The following is a 25745-nucleotide window of genomic DNA, read 5'->3' as shown; positions in this document are numbered from 1 at the left end:
CTCCAATACTTCTCCAGCTTTGGGAAGGCCTAAAACATATGTACATGGGTTTACGGGGCTCCTCCTACATAGCTCACACACGTCCTCCACCCCCTCAAAGAGCCGGCTTATGCATGCCCTCATGAGGTGCGCCCTATACCCGACCTTCAGCTGTATCAGCCCCAACCTCGCGCATGAGGTTGAGGCATTCAGCCTCCGGAGCATCACACACCACAGCCGTCTTCCATAACCTTCCCAACTCTTCCTCCCACTTGGCTTTAATCCCCTCCATGGACTCCCCGTCCTCCCCCAGAATCCTCCTGTAGATCGCCAACACCGCCCCTTCTCCAATTCCCCTGCTGTCAATACCTCTTCCAACAATGAGGGGGTTGGCGCCATCGGGAAGCTCTGAACCTCCTTTCTAGCAAAGTCTCAGAGTTGCAGGTATCTAAACCCTTCCCCTTGCCCAAGCCTATATTTCATAGAATTTACATTGCAGAAGGAGGCCATTCGGCCCATCGAGTCTGCACCGGCTCTTGGAAAGAGCACCCTACCCAAGGTCAACACCTCCACCCTATCCCCATAACCCAGTAACCCCACCTAATCCCCATAACCCAGTAACCCCCACCCAACATTAAGGGCAATTTTTGGACACTATGGGCAATTTTTCATGGCCAATCCACCTAACCTGCACATCTTTGGACTGTGGGAGGAAACCGGAGCACCCGGAGGAAACCCACGCACACATGGGGAGAATGTGCAGGCTCCGCACAGACAGTGACCCAAGCCGGGAATCGAACCTGGGACCCTGGAGCTGTGAAGCAATTGTGCTATCCACAATGCTACCGTGCTGCCCTGATTTCTCCCCCAATTCTTCCAATCTCACAAAATGTACCCCCAGGAACAGCCCTTTTAATACCATTGCCCCCCTCTCCTTCCATCTCTGAAACCTCCCATCGAGCCTTCCCGGCTCAAACCTGGGATTCCCCCTGATCGGCATCTCCCAGCTCCCAGCTTAAAGTGCTGGCTCAACTGCCTCCAAATCTTCAGTATTGCCACCACCACCGGACTCACAGACTAATTCCCCGGGTCATCAGGAGTGGCGCCATTGCCAGCGCCCTCAACCCTGACCCACTATAGAGACCCTCCTCCGTTCTAACCCACCAGGACTCTTCCCTTCCTACCCAACTCCTCACCTTTTCCGCATTTGCCGGCAAATAGTAATATAATAAATACGGGAGGCCCAACCCCCCCCCCCCCCCCGCCTGCTGCCCTCTCTGCTGGACCACCTTCTTAACCCAGACTACCCCCCCCCCCCCCAATAAACAAAGTGACCAACTTGTCTACTTCCTTAAAGAATGCCTTCGGCAAAAAGACCGGTAGGCACTGAAATAGAAACAAAAATCGCGGCAACACATTCATTTTTATCGCGTGCCAGTGACAGAGGGAGGCTATCCCGCCTTGCCAAATCAGCTTTCACCCTCCCCACCAGGCTAGTGAAATTGTACCTACGGAGCCCCCCCCGCAAATCCCGTGCCACCTGCACCCCCAAATACCTGAAGTGGGTTGCTGGCTGAGAAATGGCAGCACTCCCATTCCCACCCCCTATCCCGGCTAGGACATCATAAAATATTCACTCTTTTCCAGGTTCAATTTATATCCTGAGAAAGACCCAAACTTTCGGAGAAGTTCCATTATGTTCCCCACCAACCAACTCGGCTCTGAGACATATAACAATAAATCGTCTGTGTACAGAGTCACCCTATGTTCCACACATCCCTCCGTTCTATTCCCTTCCACAGTCCCGAGCTCCTTAAAGCGATGGCCAAAGGCTCTATCGTTAATGCAAATAGCAGTTGGGACATAGGACACACCTGCCTGGTCCCCTAGTGCAGAGCAAAGTACCCCAAACTCATGTTGTTTGTGCGGACAATCGCCATCGGTTCCTTACATAGTAGCCGTACCCATTCCGTACAACTTGGCCCGATCCCAAACCTCTCACGAACTATCATCAATTATTATTGACTCTTTCTACCACCCTTTCTTTATTCTAATTTTTTCATGGGATGTCGGCTTCACTGACTAGGCTAGCATTTATTGCCATTCCTAATTGCTCTTAAGAAAGTGGTGCTGAGCAGAACCACTGTACTCCATCTGGTGTAGGTACACACACAGTGTTGTTAGGGAGAGATTTTGCGCATTTTGACCCAGTGACAGTGAAGGAACTGTGATACAGTTCCACGACAGAATGGTGTGTGGCTTGATGGGGAACTTGCAAGTGGCGGTATTCCCATGTATCTGCAGCCCTTGTCCTTCTAGGTGGGAGCAGTTGTGGGTTTGGAAGTTGCTGTTGAAGGGGCCTTGGTGAGCTGCTGCAGTGTCAAACGCTGCCTTGATGTCAAGGGCGATCACTCTCACAGCATGTGTGGAATTCAACTGTCTTGTCCATGTTTGGACCAAGGCTGTAACAAAGTCAGGAGCTGAGTGGCAGAGGCAGAACTTAAATTCAATTTTCTTAGCCGTGGCATTGACTACAACTCGGTTACTGGACCAAGGACTGAGATATTTGGGATACTCCATTGTGGCTGAAATGTTTTATCGTTCTGCAACAATCATCCTGCATTTGACAGCTATTGCCTCTGTGAGAATCATTTGATCAATTATTGCTGCGTGTAACTGTCTAAATATTATATCTTCAGCGAGTAGGTATTGCTGTGTAAGTGCTGCTTGATATCACTGTCAACAACCCTTTCCATCATTTTGCTCGAAACCAGTGGTAGACCGATGGTGTGGTAATTGGTCAGGTTCCATCTGGCCTGCATTTTGTGGACAGGACATATTTGGACAAGTTTCCACATTGTCAGGTACATTATTTAATCCCAATAGATCAGGGTGGTCGCAGATCTGAACCCTGGATCACACCCAGTTAGCTGCTCTCAGGAGTTCATCGTGGAGGGGCCATGGCAAAGATCTTGACATTGAGATAGGAAGGTGATTAGCACTGCTGCCTCACGGTGCCGAGGGCCCGGGTTCAAGCCCAGCCCCAGGTCACTGTCTGTGTGGAGTTTATGTGTTCTCCCCATGCCTGCATGGCTCTCACCCCCACAACCCAAAAATGTGCAGGGTAGGTGGATTGGCCACGCTAAATTGCCCCTTAATTGGAAAATGAGAGATAGGAAAGGGAATAATTATCTTCTGATAGGTCCAGTGCAATATAAAATTATGTATCTATGCATGTATGCATGTACATGTTAGGATGCAGACGGGATTGAGCTTGACATTTGCCCCAAAATTCCAATAACAGATCATCATTGTGTCTGAGTCCCCTTGTGTAGCCTGTCCATTTGACTAAAATGAATGCCAAAGTTAATGACCACAACCCTTGAAGTGACCATCCAGGTGGTGAAAAGCGTCATAGATAGCAGTTATAGAGATGTGGTCACACCCAAGATGCAGGTAGACAGATGGGTGACGTTAGAAAGGGCAGGCAGTCAGTGCAGGAATCCCCTGTGGCTGTCCCCCTCTCTAACAGGTATACCGTTTTGGATACTGTTGAGGGGGATACCCTATCAGGGGAAAACAACAGCAGCCAGAACAGTGGCACCTCAACTGGCTCTGTTGCTCAGCAGAGGAGGGCAAAGTTCAGGAGAGCGATAGTTATAGGGGACTCTACAATAAGGGGCACAGATAGACGCTTCTGTGGAAGTGAAAGAGACTCCAGGATGGTGTGTTGCCTCCCTGGTGCCAGGGTCCAGGATGATCCTGAAAGGGGAGGGTGAACATCCAGAGATCGTAGTACACATAGGTACTAACAACATAGGCAGGAAGAGCGACGAGGTCCTGCAGAAGGAGTTCAGGGAGTTAGGCAGTAAGCTAAAAAGCAGGCCCTCTAGGGTTTTAATCTCAAAATTACTCCCTGTGCCACGTGCCAGTGAAGCTACAAATAGGAGGATAGTGCAGCTAAACACGTGGCTAAACCAGTGGTGTAGGAGGGAGGGTTTCAGATTTCTGGACCATTGGGTTCTCTTCCGGGGCAGGTGCAATCTGTACAAGAAGGACGGGTTGCATCTAAACTCGAGGGGCACCAATATCCTCGCTAGGAGGTTTGCGAGTGTCACTCGGAGGATTTAAACTAATATGGCAGGGGTTGGGAACCAGAGCGTTAGCTTGGAAAGTGTCATAACTGAAGGGAAAATAGAACAACATCACCCTCAGGCAGAGCAAGAAAGGTGGCAAGTGTGAGAAGGGAGCTGGTCAATGCAGGACTGAGGGTATTGTACCTTAGTGCACACAGTATACGGAACAAGGTAAATGAGCTTGTTGCGCACATTGAAATTGGCCGGTACGATGTGGGCATCACAGAGACATGGCTGCAAGGGGATCAGGGCTGGGATCTAAATACACAAGGATATGTGTCCTATCGAAAGGACAGGCAGATAGGCAAAGGGGGCGGGGTTGCATTGTTAGTAAGGAATGAAGTTAAATCGATAGCAAGCAGCGATATAGGATCAGAAGGCAGAGAATCTCTGTGGGTAGAGTTGAGGAGTCACAAAGGTAAAAAGACCCTGATGGAAGTTATGTACAGTCCACCTAGCAGTAGTCAGGATGCGGGGAAGAAAATAAATCAGAAGATAGAGAAAGCATGTAAAAAAGGCAATATTACAATAATCATGGGGGACTTCAATGTGCAGGTGGACTAGGAAAATCAGGTTGGTACTGGATCCCAAGAAAAGGAATTTGTGGAATGTTTAAGAGACGGTTTTTTGGAGCAGCTTGTGGTAGAGCCCACTACAGAACAGGCAATTCTGGATTTGGTGATGTGTAATGAGGCAGACTTGATTAGGGAACTTAAGGTGAAGGAACCCTTAGGGAGCAGTGGCCACAATATGATAGAATTTACCCTGCAGTTTGAGAGGGAGAAGCTGGAATCAGATGTAACGGTATTACAATTAAATAAGGGTAACTACAAAGACATGAGGGAGGAACTGGCCAGAGTTGATTGGAGATGGAGCCTAGCAGGGATGACAGTGGAACAGCAATTGCAGGAGTTTTGGGGGTTATTCGGGAGGCACAGCAGAAATTCATCCCAAGGAGGAGGAAACATGCTAAGGGGAGGACAAGGCATCCATGGTTGACGAGGGAAGTCAAGGACAGCATAAAAGAAAAAGAAAAAGCATACAAAGTGGCAAGGATTAGTGAGAAGCCAGAGGATTGGGAAGCCCTTAAAAATGAGCTGAGGACAACTAAAAAAGCAATAAAGGGAGAGAAGATGAAATATGAGAACAAGCTAGCTAGTAATATAAAAGAAGATAGGAAGAGTTTTTTTCAATATATAAAAGGTAAGAGAGACGCAAAAATAGACATTGGACCACTGGAAAACGTGGCAGGAAAAGTAGTAATAGGAAACAAAGAAATAGCAAAGGAACTGAATAGTTACTTTGCATCAGTCTTCACGGTGGAAGACACCAGTGGGATGCCAGAGCTTCAGGAGGGGGAAGAGGTGAGTGCAGTGGCCATCACTAAGGAGAAGGTTCTGAGGAAACTGAAAGGTCTGAAGGTGGACAAGTCACTTGGACCGGATGGACTACACCCCGGGGTTCTAAAAGAGATAGCTGAAAAGATTGTGGAGGCATTGGTGGTGATCTTTCAGGAATCACTGGAGACTGGAAGGGTCCCAAAGGACTGGAAAGTGGTTATGTAATACCTTTGTTTAAGAAGGGAGGGAGGCACAAGATGGGAAATTATAGGCCGGTTAGCCTGACTTTGGTCATTGGTAAGATTTTAGAGTCCGTTATTAAAGATGAGATCGCGGAGTACTTGGAAGTGCATGGTAAAATAGGACTGTCAAAGGGAGGTCATGTCTGACAAATCTGTTAGAGCTCCTTGAGGAGGTAACAAGGAAGTTAGACAAAAGAAAATCAGTGGACGCAATTTATTTCGATTTCCGGAAGGCCTTTGACAAGGTGCGTATAGGAGATTGTTAAATAAGTTAAGAGCCCATGGTGTTAAAGGTAAGATTCTGGCATGGATAGAGGATTGGCTGAATGGCAGAAGGCAGAGAGTGGGGATAAAGGGGTCTTTTTCAGGATGGCAGCTGGTGACTAGTGGTGTGCCTCAGGGGCCTGTGCTGGGACCACAACTTTTCACAATATACATTAATGATCTGGAAGAAGGAACTGAAGGCACTGTTGCTAAGTTTGCAGATGATACAAAGATCTGTAGATCTGATTCCAGCTTCTCCCTCTCAAACTGCAGGGTAAATTTCTAAATGTGGAAATGCTTAGGAAATCAGAAGCACAAAGGGACTTGGGAGTCCTTGTTCATGATTCTCTTAAGGTTAACGTGCAGGTTCAGTGAGCAGTTAGGAAGGCAAATGCAATGTTAGCATTCATGTCAAGAGGGCTGGAAAACAAGACCAGGAATGTGCTTCTGAGGGTGATTAAGACTTTGGTCAGACCCCATTTGGAGTATTGTGAGCAGTTTTGGGCTCCGTATCTAAGGAAAGATATGATGGCCTTGGAATGGGTCCAGAGGAGGTTCACAAGAATGATCCCTGGAATGAACAGCTTGTCATATGAGGAATGGTTGAGGACTCTGGGTCTGTACTCGTTGGAGTTTAGAAGGATGAGGGGGGATGTTTTGAAACTTACAGAATACTGTGAGGCCTGGATAGGGTGGACGTGGAGAGGATGTTTCCACTTGTAGGAAAAACTAGAAGCAGAGGACACAATCTCAGACTAAAGGGACGATCCTTTAAAACAGAGATGAGGAGGGATTTCCTCAGTCAGAGGGTGGTGAATCTGTGGAACTCTTTGCCGCAGAAGGCTGTGGAAGCCAAATCACGGGGTGTCTTTAAGACAGAGATAGATAGGTTCTTGATTAATGAGGGGATCAGGGGTTATGGGGAGAAGGCAGGAGAATGGGGATGAGACAAATATCAGCCATGATTGAATGGCGGAGCAGACTCGATGAGCCGAGTGGCATAATTCTGCTTCTATGCCTTATGGTCTAAGTGGACTGGAAGGCAACATTGCAATGTCTTTTTTTCCGGTGTGAAGTGACCTCGTTAGGCACCAAGATAGCAGACAGGAAGTCCATGCCCAGGACAAGCCAGAAGTGTACTACCATCCAGGTTGGTCAAGGCCACAAAACCAGCAAGCTGGTGCCCGTGACTGAAACATGCCTTATGCATTTACAAATTGGAGCCCAACAATGCTTGAGGCCTCTAAAACAAGATTGGTTTGTCCTGAAGGAGCCAATGGCACTGAGTAGAAACAAATTCACGTGCAGCTCACAGGTGCCCCTTAAAAGGACCAAGGCCCAATCCTGGGTACCTCAGGCCTTGCCATTCAGGTGCAGGGATTATTTCCATTGACTGCCCACAGATGGAACAGCTCAAATTTCTCAATCAGTACCTTCAGGAGAGCAGGTAAGAAGACAAATTTCATATTTCATCTCTTTCTTTGAAGAGAAAGTTGATTTGAAGTATTTCTGTCCTGAAGCTGAATCTGAGATGCCGCAGCTAATAAATGCGGCACAAATCCGTTCATTCTTGCGTGAGGCTGCTCACAGTTTGAAACTCTTTCCTCTCAAGGACAGGCAGGATTGAAGCAAACTAGCAAACTCTCTCAGGGATTTGTAACCCACTTCTTAACCAGTTTTTAAAAAGTTATTTTGTACATATATATATGTGTATATATGTGTGTGTCTGTGTGTGTACAAAGCAACTTTTCATCGGCGTCACTGACAATAAATCGGGTCAGTAAATATTCTGCAATTTCTACTGCATTTCCTGGAAATCACTGCTGCAAATAATCTAGCTTTAGTCACGATTTAAGCTGGGCTCTGCCTCACCCTCAGCTCCACCATCTTGCACCACAGTCCCTGCCTGTATTGCGCTGACTGAATCTGCTACAAAACAGTGAGAAAGCTGACCTAATTACTGTTATTATACTGGTTGAGGTTTTCCAATAATGTGCTGAAATCATGCAGCGACCAGCTCTTGCAGCACTTGGTGAAGAATATGTCACTGGATGAAACATCCCACAAACCTCTGGGTAACAGTGGCCATCACAATGACATCATCAAACTCATAGACGTTCTTTTGCTGTCAGGAGAATTTTTCTTTATAAACCTAATGTCCATAAATTATTTAATTGAAGGTACCAAGAGGGCCTTTCTCTGTGATGAGTACCCCTGTACTCCTTCTCCATTAATGGCACTGAAGGACTGAACAGGCGGGGGTCTTTTTTCTAGAAAAGAGAAGATTGGGCGGGGTGGGAGGGATGCAGGGTGATCTGGCAGAGGTTTTAAAATTGATGAATTGGTTTGATAAGGTGGATATGGAGTAAATGTTTTCACTTGAGGGCAGTGATGTGTTGGGTGTTCTGGATCACATACAGGTCACCAACACTTGAAATAGTGCAACACTATTTTATTGAATCATTAACTGTTTAAACATACTCAGACTGTGGGTGAATATGATACTAGCTTTAACTAAAGACCTTTGCCTTGTCCTAACCAGTCGATGCACTCAGCACATGGTGAATGTCTGTGTTACAGGCTGTGAGCTCTGTCCTCCTAGCTAGCTGCAACTCGAATGAGCAGGAACTCTGATGCCCCGTCTTTATAGTGCGTCTGCTCTCACTGGTGATTGGCTGCGGTGTGTGTGTTGATTGGTCCCACTGTGTGTCCATCAGTGTGTGTCTGCACCATGATATACTGGTGTATATTATGACATCCCCCCTTTAATAAAAGAATGTACCTGCGTGGCAATAAATAGTGTATGGTGAATGTTCCTGACTACGTGTGTGCAAAATATTTACAGGACTATGTACATGAAAACTAAGCTATTTACATGGGAAGGTGCCTGGTGCAGAAAAACAGTGTGTCACAAGAATAACGAGATGAACACTATATACAAACCACTTGAACGATTAAACGGGAGAACAGAACAAATCAGAAGTCCAGAAGTCCACAAAGTTCACAAATTAAGTCTCTGAGGTGGGTGACGAATTCTGGTTGACCGCCTCAAGGGTGGGTTGGGAGCCACCGGCTGAGGAGCGGGCTGGACTGCGCCAGAGTGAGGAGGATGCAGAGTGACCGGAATCTCTGCATAGTCCAGGTCAGGGTCAACAGGAGGGCGTGGCAATGGTGGAAGATCACGTAGCGAGCGAGGAACGAGACGAAGGGCACGTCGATTGTGGCGCAGAATGGAGCCATCCGGTAGACGAACCAGGAACGAGCGGGGAGCCACCTGCCGAAGAACCACAACGGTTGCCGACCAGCCACCTGGATGGATGCGGACATTGTCATCTGGAGCCAGAGCAGGGAGATCAGCTGCACGGGAGTCATGAGCCGCCTTGTGCTGTGCCCGAGACAGCTGCATCCGTTGAAGGACTGGAACGTAGTCGAGGTCTGGGACATGAATGGACGGCACCGTCGTCCTCAGGGTGCGGCCCATGAGCAGCTGGGCTGGCAACAGGCCAGTGGACAGTGGGGCCGAGCGAACGGCCAGCAGGGCGAGGTAGAAATCGGACCCAGCATCGGCAGCCTTGCAGAGGAGCCGTTTGACGATGTGACGCCCTTCTCCGCTTTGCCGTTGGCTTGGGGGTACAGGGGACTGGATGTCACATGTGCAAAGTTGTACCTCCTGGCAAAGTTGGACCATTCCTGGCTTGCGAAGCAGGGGCCATTGTCCGACATCACAGTGAGTGGGATGCCGTGTCGAGCAAAGGTGTCCTTACAGGCACGGATGACTGCAGACGATGTGATGTCGTGTAAACGTACCACCTCTGGGTAGTTTGAAAGGTAGTCTACAATCATGACATAGTATCTGCCCAGCGCGTGGAACAGGTCGATGCCCACCTTGAACCAAGGGTCGTGACCAACTCATGGGGCTGCAGGGTCTCACGTGATTGGGCCGGCTGGAAGCGCTGACAAATGGGGCAGTTGAGCACTGTGTTGGCGATGTCGTCATTGATGCCGGGTCAGTCCACTGCCTCTCGGGCCCATCGGCGGCACTTTTCCACGCCAAGATAGCCCTCGAGTAGCTGTTCCAAGACGATCTCGCGCATGCTATGCGGGATGACAATGCAGTCCAGTTTCTGGAGAACACCATCTACTACCGTCAGATCATCTCTGACATTGTAGAACTGCAGGCATTAGCCCTTGAGCCACCCATCTGTTAGGTGGCGCATGACACGCTGTAGCAAAAGGTCAGCCGCCGTCTCGCGGCAAATTTGGACAAGGCGTTCATCCGTGGCAGGTAGATTGGAGGCCACAAAGGCAACATGGGCGTCAACCTGGCAGACGAATCCTGCTGGGTCACACGGAGTGTTGACTGCCCTGGAGAGAGCGTCGGCAATGATGAGGTCTTTGCCCGGGGTGTATACCAGCTGGAAGTCGTATCGCCGGAGCTTGAGCAGAATACGCTGGAGGCGAGGCGTCATGTCGTTCAAGTCTTTTTGTATTATATTGACCAGCGGCCGATGGTCGGTCTCGACGGTGAATTGAGGAAGCCTGTACACATAATCGTGAAACTTGACGACACCGGTCAAAAGGCCCAGGCACCCCTTTTCTATTGGCGCGTAGCGCTGTTCCATGGGGGTCATGGCGCGTGACGCATATGCAACGGGGGCCCATGATGAGGCCACATCGTGTTGCAGGAGCACTGCCCCAATGCCGGATTGGCTGGCACCGTCGAAATTTTGGTCTCTTTTGCTGGATCAAAGAAAGCTAAGACCGGGGCCGTGGTGAGTTTGGTTTTGAGTTCTCTCCATTCGCGCTCGTGAGCAGGAAGCCATTGGAAGTCTGTCGTCTTCCTGACCAGGTTCCTGAGAGCCGTGGCATGAGAGGCGAGGTTAGGGATGAACTTCCCTAAAACGTTGACCATGCCCAGAAATCGGAGGACCGCCTTCTTGTCCTCTGGCGTTTTCATGGCTGTGATAGCAGCCACCTTGTCCGCGTCCGGCCGCACACCCATGGAGAGAACTGGGAGATGTGGTCCCCGAGAAACTTGAGTTCCATCTGACCAAAAGAGCATTTGGCCCTTTTAAGGCGTAGGCCCTGCTCGCGTATGCGTTTGAACACGTGCTGGAGGCGACTGACATGCTTCTGCGGGGTGCTGAACCAAATGATTATGTCGTCGACATAGACGCAAACACCTTCAATGCCTTCCATCATTTGTTCCATAATCCTATGGAACACTTCTGAAGCAGATATGATCCCAAACGGCATCCTGTTGTAACAATGTCTGCCAAAGGGGGTATTAAAGGTACACAGTTTCCTGCTGGATTTGTCGAGCTGGATTCGCCAGAATCCTTTTGAGGCGTCGAGTTTGGTGAAGAGCTTGGCGCGAGCCATCTCACATGTGAGCTCTTCGCGCTTGGGAATTGGATAATGCTCCCTCATGATATTGCGATTCAGATCCTTGGGATCAATGCATATTCTCAGCTCGCCGGAAGGCTTTTTTACACATACCATGGAACTGACCCAGTCGGTTGGTTCCGTAACTCTGGAGATCACTCCTTCGACCTGGAGGTCCTGCAGCTGCTGCTTGAGGCGGTCCTTAAGGGGTGCTGGGACTCTGCGAGGTGCATGCACCACAGGCGTGGCGTTCTGTTTGAGTAGGATCTTGTAAGTATACGGGAGCGTACCCGAAGACGTTGCGGTGCTGGTCGACGATGGCATCGAGTTGCGCCCTGAAGTCAGCGTTCTGGAAGGCAGACGTGTCATCAGGAGAGAGAGAGTGAACTCGCTGAGCGAGGTTCAACAGCTTGCATGCCTGTGCAACAAGTAGGGAGTCCTTCGAGGAGCCCACGATCTCAAAAAGAAGGATGGCTTTTCGTGATTTGGGCATCACTTCAAGTTGGCACGAGCCGCTAGCAGGAATGATGTTGCCATTATAATCCAATAGCTGGCAGGCTGATGGAAGGATGGCTGGATTGACACGAAGGCTTTGGAAATCAGACCACGCCATGAGATTGGCGGAGGCACCAGTGTCCAGGCGGAATCGTATTTGGGACCGGTTGACCGTCAGGGTGGCACACCACTCATCGTCTGGATCGATGCTGTATACCGACAGCGGCTGGCAGCTTTGCTTCGGGGACAGCCTGTTTTTCGTTACGACACCGACTCGAAAAGGCGTCTTCGGGTCCTCGGTGTCACTGCTGCACATGTGGGAGGTCCGCATCGGACTCGGTGACCGTGGGTTGAATTGCCCGAACATTCCTGCGAGGCTGGCTGAAGCAATATGAATTGGCAGGCTGAGCTGCTCGACAGACGGCAACATAGTGGCCAAGTCTGCCACATCGCAGGCATTGTCGAGATTTTGCAGGGCATTGCCGCTTTAAATGGGCGGGGGCACAGCTGCCGCACTTCGTGACGTCAGCACGTTCGCTGCGCCACCACGCATGCGTGGTGCGGTCATGTGTGCTACGCACCTGCGCATTACGTTCCTCAACGTCGCCGTCCACTCGTTTGGTGCGTACAAGCGCGGGAGTTCGCGAAAAGCACCCAAAATGGCCGCCCTCATCCAGGCTGAGGCCCTGAAGGTGCTCAATCACTTGGACCCATTCCGCCTCATGGGGACTTTGCCGCGCCGTTTCAGCCGCTTGTATATGGGAATACCGACTCGTGGCATTTTCATGTAAGACACAGGTCTCGATGGCGGTCGCTAGGGTGGGTTGCTTTACTTTGAGGAGCTGCTGTCGTAGGGGGTCCGACTGAACACCGAAAACGATCTGGTTGCAAATCATGGAATCGGAGGTGGGCCCGTAGCTGCAAGACTGCGCAAGGATGCAAAGGTGCGTGAGAAAGGATTGGAAAGGTTCATCCTTACCCTGCAAACGCTGCTGGAACACGTAGTGTTCGAAACGTTCATTCACCTCTACGCTGCAGTGATTGTCAAACTTGAGGAGGACCATCTTGAACTTCATTTTATCTTCATCATCCGCAAAGGTGAGAGAGTTGAAAATGTGGATGGCATGGTCCCCGGCCGTGGAGAGGAGAAGAGCAATCTTTCTGGTATCCGAGGCGCCCTCCCTGTCTGTGGCTTCGAGGAAGAGCTGGAAGCGCTGTTCGAAAATCTTCCAGTTGGCCCTGAGGTTGCCGGCGATGTGAAGCGGCGGCGGCGGGCTGATGTTGTCCATGTTGCAGGATGACGGAATGCTGGCGGAAGGCAGATCACTTGCAGGTAGGTCTAAGAAGTGCTAATATCCCACCATACCTGGTATCATGATGTGCTGGGTGTTCTGGATCACATACAGGTCACCAACACTTGAAATAGTGTAACACTATTTTATTGGATCATTAACTGTTTAAACATGGGTTAATACAATACTAGCTTTAACCAAAGACCTTTGCCTTGTCCTAACCAGTCGATGCACTCAGCACATGGTGAATGTCTGTGTTACAGGCTGTGATCTCTGTCCTCCTAGCTAGCTGCAACTCGAATGAGCGGGAACTCTGATGCTCCCTGTCTTTATAGTGCGTGTGCTCTCACTGGTGATTGGCTGCGGTGTTGTGTGTGTTGATTGGTCCCACTGTGTATCCATCAGTGTGTGTCTGCACCATGATACACTGGTGTATATTTTGACAGGCAGGTCCAAAAATATGAGTCATAACTACAACATAATCACAATAAATTCAATTTAATAGCAACTTCTTCCCTTAGAGACTGGTCCAAATGTGGAACTTGCTACCTCAGGGAGTAGTTGGGGCAAATTAGGGCAGCACGGTAGCATTGTGGATATGCTAAATTGGCCATGCTAAATTGCCCATAGTTTCCAAAATTGCCCTTAGTGTTGGGTGGGGTTATTGGGTTATGGGGATTAGGTGGGGTTACTGGGTTATGGGGATAGGGTGGAGGTGTGGACCTTGGGTAGGGTGCTCTTTCCAAGAGCCGGTGCAGACTCGATGGGCCGAATGGCCTCCTTCTGCACTGTAAATTCTCTGTCATTCTATGTAAAAAAAAGCAAAGATGCATTTTAAGGGAAATTAGAGAAATACATGAGGATGGAACAGGAGGTTCTGTTGACATGAAGAGGACATTCAATGCATTTGGGGGGCAGCAATGCAAACAAACGAGGGAGAAAGGAATAGATAGAGGGTAAGATGATAAAGACAGAAAAGTAAGATGCATGAAGGTTTGAGTGAAGCATAAACAAAGGGTCTTTTTCTGTGCTTATAACCCTGTGGCATATAATTGTAGCTCTGGCTTATCCAACCCGTGGCCCACAATGCGGCCCGCAAAGCCCCTCAAGATGAAATTTTAAATTTATCTTCTTACCTGCTCTCCTTCTTACCTTGGCCCCCCAAGCGATTGATGAAAATGTCAGTAAGAGGGGCCAGTGGGTTTGAAGATTTCTGCAGGGAATTGCTCCTCCAATCACAGCCTGTTTCTCTAATTTGCTGCTGCTGGGCTCACTACTGAGCCTATTAGCAGCAAACAGACTGTGATTGGAGGGGCAGCGGATACCAGGAACAGCAAGTATGTGATGATAGAGACGCTGAAGTGCATGGTTCTGTCTACTTTTCCACAGCTCCCTGTGCTCTAGCTCTACCACTTGTTCCTTGTTCCCACCCCTTTCCATTGGTTCTGGCTGCACCCCTCACAGCTCTGGCTACTTGTTCCCGGGTCAAACCAAGTTCAACCCGGCTTTCCCCGCAACCGTTCCGGCTCTCCTCGTGTCCCTTCCTGCTCTTCACGCTCCATTCAATGGGCACCCGAGTTCAAGTGCTGCTAGGCCTCAGGCCTTGTTCCAGGTGTCTCCTCCACTCTCATCTTGTCCTCATGGGTGAGAGTGTGCATGGGGTAAAGGCGGGAAAGAACAAAGGCTCGTGAGAGGGCAAGAGCGAAGGTGGGTGAGAGGGCGAGGGGGGAGTGCAGCAAGAAGGTGTGTGTGTGTGTCTGTGCGTGTGTGTGGTGAGTGACACAAACACTCTTGCCCTTGCACATTCTTTTTTTTTAAATTAAATTTAGATTACCCAATTATTCTTTCCAATTACGGGGCAATTTAGTGTGGCCAATCCACCTACTCTGCATATTTTTGGGTTGTGGGGGCGAAACCCGCGCAAACACGGAGAGAATGTGCAAACTCCACATGGACAGTGACCCAGAGCCGGGATTGAACCTGGGACTTCAGCGCCGTGAGGCAGTTGTGCTAACCACAAGACCACCGTGCTGCCCGACCCTTGCACACTCTAATGGTCATCTTTATCTATGACCTGTTTTTTAAGTTATCAATTTGTTGTGGGTTTCTTTGCACAGCAAGTTGTATCTTTTCATATGTCAACATTTAAAAAAAATTCTTGTTTAATGTTTTATTTAATGTCTTATATTTCCGAAATGTGCTCATCAGCCCACTGAGTATGAGAAAAATTGAACAGTGGAGTTCACATGTCAAGGTTGGACAAGCCTGATCTATACTGTTTATTTCAACCACTCCCTGTGAGTTCTACATTCTCACCATTCCCAGGGTAAAGAAATTGTTCTGAATTCTCAATTTGACTTCTTAGTGACTATCTTATATTGCTGACCTCTCGTTTTGCTCTTCAAAAATGTGAAAACGTTCGGCAGAATTTTATGTGTCCTACCAGTGGGAATGTAGGAAGTGGGGAGGGGGGACCGTATTTTTGAGAGATTTCCTACCGGTTTCCCGCCTGCCCCAAGCTCACCGCAATTGTAAACTGGATTGGACAAGACCTAGTCCAGCCTCAATTGGTTCTTTAGAAGTTCAATATTGACCACTTAAGGGTCATTTTCAGGCTGATGGGAGGATTTCATGAATGGCTGAAAACCCCCCATAAATTAACCCTGTTCAGATCTCAGGCAGCGAGGTGGGGCAGCGGCCTCCTTTTAACATTGGCCCTCACCCCGGCCCCCCCCACTCCCCCACCAAATGGTCTAATTCCGCACACCCAGCCTCTCCACTGACATCCCAAATCCCCCCTGTCCACCGACCCTCCACATCCTGAGAAGCATCAAAACCTACCTGGTCCTGGGCTCCCAGGACTTAGAGTCTGGGGACTGCTTGCACTCCCAGAGCCATTCACTGCAGAATCTGGAGTTGTGAGGATGAGAGAACTGCCGGGAAATCAGATCGACCAGCAGCTCTCAGAGGCCAGATTTCCTCACGACCGAGGATGGAATTCCAGCCTCCATCCAATTTACGCTCTGTACCCAAAATATCCTGGCCATTCTCCCTGTGGCTACTCTATCAAATCTTTCCATAATTTCAAAGACTACTTTTAGGTCATGCAACCCTCATGAGACCCACAGGGACGTCCAATCAATCTCCCCATGGGACACATGAAATAGAAGCTCCACCGCTAGTGGGCGGAGGCCCATCAGCTGGGGCTCATAGAAATCACCTCATAAAAGCTGACCCGGACAGGGACCGCGTGAACAGTAATCCCAATTGGGACTATGGAACTGTAAGCCCCGTTGCGGACTTTACTTTCGTTGTCAAATAAAACTTCTTTTGGATTTACCGTCTCAGGCTTCCTGAGCTTTTATAGGTCACACCTCAGCCTTCTTTAATCACGAGAAAAGAGATGCAGTCTGTTCATACAAAAGCGAAATGCTGTAAATACTTGAAATCTGAAATAAAAATAGTAAGTGCTGGAAACATTCATCAGGCATCATCTGCAGGGAAAGAGAGACAGCATTAACATTTCAGGTCTGTGACCTAGTCAGAACTCTGGATTACATCCCATCTACTTTCTTGTACAAAACCTCTTTAGTACATATAGATTTTGCGCATCAATAACATGTTTCTAATGTACAATGATTTTTCATAAAGTAGGGTTCACCACAGCCTATCCTATGTGCTGTACAATTTCTGAAGCTTTGCATAACTACTGCGTTCTTATTTGTTAATATTTTAGGTCGACTGTGATCACTACTGGCATGGATCTAAATGGCCATAAATTAGGAGAGGGGAATGTGCAACGAGAACTGGGTGTCCTTGTACACCACTCAGTGAAGGTAAGCATGCAGGTGCAGCAGGCAGTAAAAAAGGCAAATGGTATGGGCAGCACAGTAGCACAGTGGTTCGCACTGTTGCTTCACAGTGCCAGGCACCCGGGTTCGATTCCCGGCTTGGGTCACCGTCTGTTCTCCCTGTGTCTGTGTGGGATTCCTCTGGGTGTTCTGGTTTCCTCCCACAAGTCCCGAAAGACGTGCTTGTTAGGTGAATTGAACATTCTAAATTCTCCTTCAGGCGCCGGAATGTGTGGCGACTAGGGGAACTTCACAGTAACGTCATTGGAGTATAATGTAAGCTTACTTGTGACACTAATAAAGATTATTATTATTATTAGACATCAAAGCTGAAGGAAAAGAAAGGGATACAACAATAACAGCAACATCTTATATTAAATAGTGCCTCTGGCAAAGCAAAAATGGTCCATGCTACCGGATAGACATTTAGACATGGAGCATGTACTAGAGAAGCGTTAGAGGTGATGACAAAAGGCACTGTCAAAGAGTCAGGATTTCAGGATGATTTTGAAGACAAAGTTATGTACTGCTTCTCTCATCATGCAGTTATTGTCCCCTATATGCCACCAGTCACCTGGAGATCCTTTTAGCTGTGGCGCTCCACCAGACCCTGTACAGTTATACTTCGCCTCAATCCTTTCTCTTTATTATACCTCAATCAAAAAAGCTGCTTGATTTCAATAACGTGCTTGCCATTACTTGTTCCACATTCTGGTGTTCAATGAAGTGACCAAACTTGTCGTGCCTTGCCTGGGAATCTACTTCTCATTAGTGTCAATGACAAACATCCAATGACTACAGGTTCTTTCTGTTGATTTTTAACGGGAAGCTGTTCGTTTTTTTGTGACCAGTAAGTAGTCACAAGAAATACCTACACAGTTTGGATAGCCCTATACATGGATCTCTATTGAGAATTGAAGTAGTCACAAAGAAAAAATCTTGCATCCCCACACTCCTGCAGCAAGAGATGTTCTTCTCATAATGGCACTTGGGCAGACTAGATGTTGCTTTACTCTGATTAAACTGTTTTGTACCTGACCTTGGAAAACTTGAAGCTCACGCACACACGCCTGAAATGGAAAGTGCCTCATCACCAAAACTAACAAGCTCTCACCTTGATGAGCATAAATTCACACTACATGTCAAGAAAAACAGAGTTGTTGTAACATCCTGTTGCTATAGCTACACTTATTACATTATAGGATTCCAAATCTCTGCAGTTCTTAAATCAAAATTGAATCATAATGGTTAAAGTCTGTCAATATATAACATTCACAGCACAGAAAGAAACGGGCTGGTTTAGCTCAGTGGGCTAGACAGCTGGTTTTTGATGCAGAACAAGGCCAGCGTGGGTTCAATTCCCGTACTAGCTTACCCGAACAGGCGCCGGAATGTGGCGACTAGGGGCCTTTCACAGTAACTTCATACTTGTGACAATAAAAGATTATTAATATTAACTAGTCAGCCCAACCATGCAGATGTTTCGCTCCACACGAGCCTCCTCTCACCTTACTTCATCTAACACTCTCATAAGGTTTATAAGATGATCAGGGGAATAGATAGAGTAGACAGTCAGAGACTTTTTCCCCGGGTGGAACAAACCATTACAAGGGGACATAAATTTAAGGTGAAAGGTGGAAGATATAGGAGGGATATCAGAGGTAGGTTCTTTACCCAGAGAGTAGTGGGGGCATGGAATGCACTGCCTGTGGAAGTAGTTGAGTCGGAAACATTAGGGACCTTCAAGCAGCTATTGGATAGGTACATGGATTACGGTAAAATGATATAGTGTAGATTTATTTGTCCTCAAGGGCAGCACGGTAGCATTGTGGATAGCACAATTGCTTCACAGCTCCAGGGTCCCAGGTTCGATTCCGGCTTGGGTCACTGTCTGTGCGGAGTCTGCACGTCCTCCCCGTGTCTGCGTGGGTTTCCTCCGGGTGCTCCGGTTTCCTCCCACAGTCCAAAGATGTGCGGGTTAGGTGAATTGGCCAATGATAAATTGCCCTTAATGTCCAAATTGCCCTTGGTGTTGGGTGGAGGTGTTGGGTTTGGGTAGGGTGCTCTTTCCGGGGGCCGGTGCAGACTCGGGGGGCCGAGTGGCCTCCTTCTGCACAGTAAATTCAATGATAATCTATGATTAATCTAGGACAAAGGTTCGGCACAACATCGTGGGCCGAAGGGCCTGTTCTGTGCTGTATTTTCTATGTTCTATGTTCTATGTTCAATTCCTTTCTCCCTCATGAACTTACCTCGCTCCCCATACGATTCATTCGCCTAAGCTTTCTTTGAACTGATTGCTGCTGCACCTGTAGAAAAGTGTTGCATTTGCTGGTGAGCTCCATAAAGAGGTTGCAAGACCATAAGAGAAAAGAGCAGGAATAGACCACACAGCCCATTGACCCTGCTCCACCAATCAACATGGGCTTTTACACCACTTTCCCGCTTGCTCCCCATATGCCTTGATCCCCTAAAATATCAAAAATTTCTCCTAGGAACATACAAATTAGGAGCAGGAGTAGACTACTTGGCCCCTCGAGCCTGCCCAGCTATTCAATAAGGTCATGGCTGATCGGATTATAACCTCAACCCACATTTCTGATAGCTTTTCACCTCTATCTATCTTTGCCTCAATCAAAGACTTTTTTGTAAAATATTTTTATTCTCCATTTTCGCATTTTCTTCAAAATTACACCCCACCAACAAGCAGTAAATGGTAACGAATACAAAGTCAATTCCCTTATCAACAACAACGAGCCCATCCTCCCACCACCCCAAACAACGACCCCCTGGCAATATAAGCATCAAATAAAACAAACCCTCCCATGGTGGGACAAACAAAAGAGAGAAAAAAGAAAAAGGACTCAGGAATCGCCTATGGTCACCGTTCACCTATAGAGACCGCCCTCCCCCTAACATTCAATGCCATCCAATCCCAGAAAGAGTACCGTACATGACACCCATGCATTGCAAGCCCTCCCCCCCGACTCCTCTCCTCCACTTCCTTTTACAAAACTCCTCCCCCCAACCTCTGTTCCTTCCCCCCAACTTTCCACCCTGGCTAGACTCATCGGAACCTGTTCTACCAGACTCCGATGGCCGCAGCCCCTCCTCCCACCTCACTCCCGTTCACTGGCCGGCTTAAACCGGCCAGCGTGGCGGCCCCCGCCAGGATCTCTTGCCCCCTTGCCCGGTCCCAGGAAAACCAAGAAATCCCCTTTAGCACACAAACCCCGCATACACACCCAAGCCCCAAAGAACCAGCATTGCAAGCGAAAGTCTCATCTCTTTCCTTGTCCAAGTATATACAATGTTAGCTCATTTAGCACATACACAAACCGCACTGAAAAAATACAGTTACATGAGGCTACATCGGTACATGAGCACTTCTCAATTCAGCCACAGTTCTTCTGCCTTCGCAAACTCCTCCGCAGCTTCCGCCGTCCTGAAATAAAAGTCCTTGGATTTGTAGGTCACCCTCAACTTAGCTGGGTATACTGTGTCGCACTGCACCGTACTGATGTACAGTGCCTTTATCACCCGGCTGAAGGCAGCCCGTCTCCTCGCCAGATCCACCGTATAGTCCTGATATATGCGTATACCAGCTCCAGCCCACTGCACCACCCGCTCTGCTTTGCCCAGCACAGGACCTTCTCCTTCACGCTGTACTTACGAAAACACACAGTTACTGCTCTTGGCGGCTCACTCGCCTTTGGTACAGGCCTCCACGACCGGTGAGCCCGATCCAGTTCATATCGGGAGGGATCATCCCCCTCCTCCAATAGCTTCGCCAACATCGTGGCAAAATACTCAGTCGGCCTCGGGCCTTCCACTCCTTCGAGAAGACGCACAATCCTCAGATTCTGTCGCCTGGATCTGTTTTCCAAGTCGTCCATTTTGGCTCGCAGATCCTTGTTGATCTCTATCACCTTCCGCATCTCCTTCCCCATCGAGGTAATTTGATTGCTGTGCTGCAATAATGTCTCTTCCACTTCCATCAGCGCCTCGCCTTGCTCCCGCACCTCCGCTACTGCGCTCAATACCGCCGCCCTCACCGGGGCAATCGCCTCCTCCACCAGCACTTTCAATAGCGCCCCTATCTGCTTCCTCATCGCCTTCATGTGCTTTGTGAACTGCCTTTCAAGTTCCGCGGCCATCACCTTAGTCATTTCTTCAGCCATGGGAAATGCGGCCTCCCTGGTGCCCCAGCCTCCATTTTCCTTCCCGTTCCCCGCGGTGACCTTTCCACTCCTCGACGGACTTTCAGCTGCTTTTTGCACGGCCGTTTTGTTATTTGTTTTCGACATTTCCCTTCACTGTGCCTTCTCCCTGCTTTTGCCGCCTCTGTAGCCCCTGGGACCAGGCGTTAATCCCCAAAAATGCCGTTGCCGAACGGGAGCCCTCCAATGTGCGGCTGCCTCCCGCCCGCCGTCACCGGAAGTCCCAAAGACTTATTCAAAGACTGCTTCCACTGCCTTTTGAGAAAGAGAGTTCCAAAGACTCACAACCCTCTGAGAGAAAACATGTCTCCTAATTTCTGTCTTCAATGAGCCACCCCTTATTTTTTGAAACAGTGAGCCCGAATTCTATATTCTCCAACAAGAGGTAACACCCTCTGCACATCCACCCTGTTAATACCCCGCAGGATCTTAACGGTTTCAATCAAGTTACCTTTTGCTCTTCTAAAATCTAGTGGTTACAAACCTTTCCTTATAAGACAACCCACCCATTCCTGGTATTAGTCCAGCAAACCTTCTGTGAACTGCTTCTAATACATTTCCATCTTTCCTTAAATAAGGAAACCTATACAGTACACGATGCTCCAGATGTGGTCTCACCAATGTCCTGTACAACTAAAACATTAAATTTTTACTTTTGTAATCAATTTCCCCTTGAAATAAATGATAACATTCTATTAGCTTTCCTAATAACTTGCTGTACCTGTATATAGCTTTAGTGATTCATGCACTATAACACCCAAATCCCTCTGCATCTCAGAACTTTGCAATCTTTCACCATTTAGATAATAAGCTTATTTTGTATTTTCCTGCCAAAGTGGACAATTTCACATTTCCCCACATTATATTCCACTTTCCAGAGTTTTGCCCACTCATTTAACCTATCTACCTCCCTTTGTGGCATCCTTACTTAATCTTCACAATTGACTTTCCTACCTATCTTTGTGTTGTCAAATTTAACCATACCTGTTTATATCCCGGCTCTGGGTCACTGTCCGTGTGGAGCTTGCACATTCTCCCCGTGTTTGCGTGGGTTTCGCCCCCACAACCCAAAGATGTGCAGGGTAAGTGAATTGGCCACTCTAAATTGCCCCTTAATTGGAAAAAATTAATTGGGTACTCCCAATTTTTTGTTTTTTTTATGTAACCATACCTTCAGTCCCTTCATCCAAATCATTTATATAAATTGTAAAAAGTTGAGGCGCCAACACTAATCCTTGTGGCACCATTCATCGCATCTGCCAACCAGAAAAAGACCCATTTATGTTTACTCTCTTCTTTCTGTTGGCTAGCCAATCTTCTATCCAGGCCAATATGTTATCCCCTACACCATGAGCTTTTATTTTCCACAATGACCTTTGCTGTGGCACCTTATCAAATGCCTTCTGGGAATCTAAGTGCGGCACATCCACCAGTTCCCCTTTATCCATATCACATGTTACTCCTTCAAAGAACTCCAATAAATTGGTTAAACATTATTTCCCTTTCACAAAACCATGTTGACTCTGCTTGATTACGTTGAATCTTTCCAAGTGCCCTGCTATAACATCTTTAATAATGGCTTCTAACAATTTCCCTATAACACATCTTATGCGAACTAGCCTACAGTTTCCTGCTTTCTGTCACCTTCCTTTTTGAATAAATGTTTGCTATCTTCCAATCTAATAGAACCTTCCCCAAATTTAGGAGGTTTTGGAAAATTGAAACTAATGCATCACATGTCTCATTAGTAATTTCTTTCAAGACCTTAGGGTGAAGTCCATCTGGACAATGGAATTTGTCAGCCCGCAGACCCAGCAATTTTCTCAGTGCCACTTCCCTGGTGATTGTTATATCCATGAGTTCCTACCTCCCTTCCATTTACTGAATTACAGCTATTCCTGTGATCTTACTTGAGTCCTTCATAGTGAAAACAGATGCAAAATAGCCCTACTTTACTTTACCAATTCTCCAGGTGCACTTTCCATAAGACCAATGCTTACATTGTTAACTATTTTCTTATTATATATCTATAGAAACTCTTACCGTCAGTCTTTATATTACTGGTTCGCTTTCTCTCATACTCTAGTTTTTCCATCCTTATCAATCTTTTTATCATTCTTTGATGTTCTTCCCAATCTTCTGACCTGCCACTTGCCTTTACACAATTATATGCTTTTTCTTTAAGTTTAATACTGTCTTTTTTACTTAACCACAGATAATGGCTCTCCCCTTGGAACTTTTCTTACTGGAATGTGTCTGTTCTGTGAATTCTGAAATATCCCTTCAAATGTCTTCCACTGATCCTCTGTTGATCTATCCCTTAAGCATTTTAAAAAATATTTTTTTAAATAAATTTAGAGTACCCAGTTATCTTTTTTATTTTATTTTTCCAATTAAGGGCAATTTAGCACGGCCAATCCACCTACCCTGCACATCTTTGGGTTGTGGGGATGAAACCCACACAGACACAGGGAGAATGTGCAAACTCCACTCAGACAGTGACCCGGGGCCAGGATCAAACCCGGGCTCTCAGCGCCGTAGGTATCCCTTAAGCATACTTAACAGTTCACTTTAGCTATTTTTTATCTAAGGGGAAGATCGCCCCATTTTCATCAAATGATGTGACCAAACCTATAACTATTTTATAGGTGCGTCACAAACTCTCTTCCTGGAGATGGATTTGGTTTAGCCTCAATGAAAGCTAAGGTGTAGGTGAATGGGATAAGTGGAGACTATACCCCCGTTCCATTGTATAAAGTATAATTGGATTGTGATTTATTGTTAAGTCCAGTAGTTGTTGGACTGGTTAAGGCATTACCAGTGGATGGAGTAGACTTGCTTTTGAGGAATAATTTGGCAGGAGTGAAGGTTATTGCTTCACCCATGATTACAGAGTCCAAGAGAAGATAAGGAGCTGCAACAGTTACAGGAGCAGTTTCCAAATATTTGTCTGTCATGTGGTGACCAGAACAAAGTTCTCCACCAGAGATTAAAATCACACCACAATCAGATGGTAAGATAGCCAAAACTATCCTTGAGAATGAGGATAAGTCTGAGGAAGTGTTTGGTAGGACTTTATTAATTGAGGTCCAGGAGGTAGGCCCAGAGTTACATAGATTAGCACAGAGGTTAAGGCTGAGGAGGTTCCAGAGTGCAATTACGTTAAGAACAGAGTTCTGATGAGTAAGTGGAGATATCCTCATAGACCTGCGAAAGTGAACTGATTGGTTGTTCATCGGATAGTGGCACTGCCCAAATATCACAGGGAAATACTGCAGCTAGCATATGAGATACTAATGGCAGGACATGTGGAAATTTGGAAAACTCAGGCATCAGTCAACAGGCAGCATTTCTGGCCAGGACTACATAAGGATGTAGTGTAATTCTGCAGAACCTATCATAGCTGTCAGGTAATGGGTAAAACACAACACAGGATTAAACCAGGACCTTTAATACCCATACTAGTGCTTGAAGAACCATTTAGTTGGGTGTTGATAAACTGTGCAAGACTGTTGCCTAAAACAACGGCAGAGCATCTGTACATTCTTACGATCCTGGGTATGACCACTTTTGAGAACAATTACAGCTAAAGTAGTAGCGGAAAATTTGACGAAACTTTTCACACACTTTGACTTATCCTTGAAAGTACAATCTGACCAGGGTTCTAAACTTATGTCTAAAATTTCCCTGGACATCATTTGTAGTTTAGGTATCAAACAACTAAAATCAACCGTCTATCACTCACAAACTCAGGGACCTTTGCAGAGATATCATCAGACTCTCAAAACTAGATTCAGGCCAATTGCCATGAATATCCAAGAGATTGGGACAAGGGATTGGATTTTTACTAATTGCCATCAGGAATTCTCGGAACGGATCTCCTGGGCTTAGCCCATTTGATTCAGTATATGGTCATGAAATACGGAATCCATTAAAGTTGATGAAAGAGAAATTTCTAAAACCAAAAGACAAATGCTCAATGGTGGGTAACATGTCCACATTTCTGGAAAGACTCAAGGGAGCTTGTTCGGAACCAGGGAGCATTTAAAGGTTTCGGGAGCAGGAATGAAAATGTGGGCAGACGATCAAGCCAGGTTCAGGTCATTCCAAACTGGAGATGAGGTATTGGTATTGTTGCCTTTGCAGGCTGTACGTCTGAAAGTTAAATTTATTGGTCCATATAAAGTAGTTAGGAGGGTGAGTAAGTGACTTACCTAATAGATACTCCAGACCGTAGGAAGAAAGATCGATTATGCCACATAAATATGTTGAAAAAATATAATCATAGGGAAGAATATAGGAAGAAGCAAGTATGCCAGGTGGTAAAAGTAGCAGAAGAGGACAGAGATGGTAAAGTGAGGTAGGAGAAGAGGTTCACAGAGTGACCCTCCTGTGGTACGACTAGCAAATACAGAATTGCCAGGACAGCTAGCTCCTAAGTTTGCCTATTTAAACGACTAGGGGCTTTTCACAGTAACTTCATTGAAGCCTACTTGGGACAATAAGCAATTTTCATTTCATTCAATGAAAGGATCTGATAA

At 47.2% G+C, this 25745-nt stretch overlaps 1 protein-coding gene across 2 annotated transcripts in view; it reads left to right on the top strand.

Annotated features, from left to right (window-relative positions):
* The window catches only part of LOC140415638 (phosphatase and actin regulator 4-like), a 372692-nt gene that overhangs the window by 20348 nt on the left and 326599 nt on the right, over positions 1 to 25745 (top strand). For both annotated transcript variants that reach the window (XM_072501076.1, XM_072501075.1), the window contains exon 2: positions 16870 to 16969. The gene's annotated coding sequence lies outside the window, so the exon portion shown is untranslated. The remainder of the gene's footprint in view (positions 1 to 16869; positions 16970 to 25745) is intronic.

This window comes from Scyliorhinus torazame, chromosome 1 (assembly GCF_047496885.1).
Source record: "Scyliorhinus torazame isolate Kashiwa2021f chromosome 1, sScyTor2.1, whole genome shotgun sequence".
NCBI lineage: Eukaryota > Metazoa > Chordata > Chondrichthyes > Carcharhiniformes > Scyliorhinidae > Scyliorhinus > Scyliorhinus torazame.
Note: the sequence above shows the minus strand (reverse complement) of the source record. Positions and strands in the feature narration are given on the sequence as shown.